Source organism: Schistocerca serialis, chromosome 5 (genome assembly GCF_023864345.2).
Source record: "Schistocerca serialis cubense isolate TAMUIC-IGC-003099 chromosome 5, iqSchSeri2.2, whole genome shotgun sequence".
NCBI classification, from domain to species: Eukaryota; Metazoa; Arthropoda; class Insecta; order Orthoptera; family Acrididae; genus Schistocerca; species Schistocerca serialis.
The window spans coordinates 421863767-421865463 of NC_064642.1; positions in this window are offsets into that span (position 1 = coordinate 421863767).

Sequence of the window (1697 nt, forward strand, 5' to 3'; positions counted from 1 at the left end):
CCTAATAAACTACGAAACTAGAGTGAGAAAACGGCAAACGCGGAAGAACATACATATCATGTCATGTTTATATTCGTATCATTCTTATGCCTAATAGTAAGCGGCGGTAGCGCGGACAAAAGCAAGCCATGCCGCGAGCGGCGACAGGCCATAAACACTCATCATCAGAATGCGATAAACAATGCATGACACAGTACAGTAATGTATCTTCAGCTTAGAGAGACGTAAACACCTATAACAAAGAAAACAGCATTTATCAAATCAAAGAAAAATAAGCAATAGATTCAAACCAGACAAAGCACGTGAAAAAGGAAGGCTACCCGTATAAATACGGACGGAGCGCCTGACGCATAGCAACGGCTACCTGGTAAAGCTTAACTGCTAAGCTTACGACTCGAACCAAACTACTGTAGCGGTATCGTCATCAATTCAACCTAAAATGTGTCTCATATTACAATGGACCAACTTTGTTTCGATTTGGAGGCGCAGCCTAAAACCTCTCTCCCCCCTTGAATTTCGAGTCTCATTTTTCAGGGGCAGCTTAGATTCGAGTAAATACGGTAATTTTCTGAGAGTTCTAGATGAATCGCCATCCTGTAGTAATAGGAATTGTTGGAGTCGACATTTACTGCCCTTGCACACGTCTTCACTCACTGAAATTGTGGTCCTTGACAGAAGTACCAGCAAATCAGTAACCTTTTAAGATCTCACAACTCATGCAATTCATTTAAAACAGTGAACACAAATACACTCAAGGGAAGATAAGAGATTCAAAGCTTTTTTTTCCAATTTATTTACACAAAAATGAGTTTAACAAGAATATTTTCCACCGATTATGCTTCCTTGTGAATGCATTTGGATCAGCAAAAATTAAATTTGTAAAATTTCCCCAAAACAGTTCTTGGTTTGTTGCAAGGGCATTTACTTTTAATAGTTAATGGAAACAGAAAATTCCATAAAGTTTAAAAGTTTCCCCTGTAGTTTTCAGTGCACAATTACAAAAACCACAGTTGCAACATACTTTACAAAACAGTTTGAGAGTTCTTGCTTTCAAACCAGGGTTTAACATTTTAACTCTGGTTTGTAATGAAGAAAATAACATTTAATTTCCCATAAATACGTTCCTTAAAATCAAACAAGACTTAATCCATACTAAGACAATCTTGTGAATTTGTGTAAATTACCATGGAACCTTCTCACAAAGACTTGATGAAAGTCGTATTCATCATCAATGATTTGACATAAAAACTCTCCCATTAATCTGAACAGAACATGCTAATTCTGTTGGTTTTCCAATAAAAATCTCTTCAAAACCCTCATGGTACTGGTTAATATGCCAGTTATCTAGCTATTTTCCCATACTGTATTCAAAACCTTCGGTGAATTTCAATCCCTTAAGACTCCTTTTAACTAGGTAAATCCATTTCCTTTTGTACTATTCTGTGAAGATTCTTAAAATATGCCATTTCAAAGTTGCCACAGCAAATTATTTCAAACTCAGATTGTACTAATACCAACCTGAGGCACAAACATACAAAATTAAGCTCACAAATAGGACATTCACATACAAATTTGTGCAGAATAAAGATACAAAATTCAGCAATACCGATTATGAAAGTGCATAATCTAAATGTCACAGGCAATGTAAGCTCTGTCCACAAGAAAATTATTGAAAAACAAAGGTTATGTAAGTAACA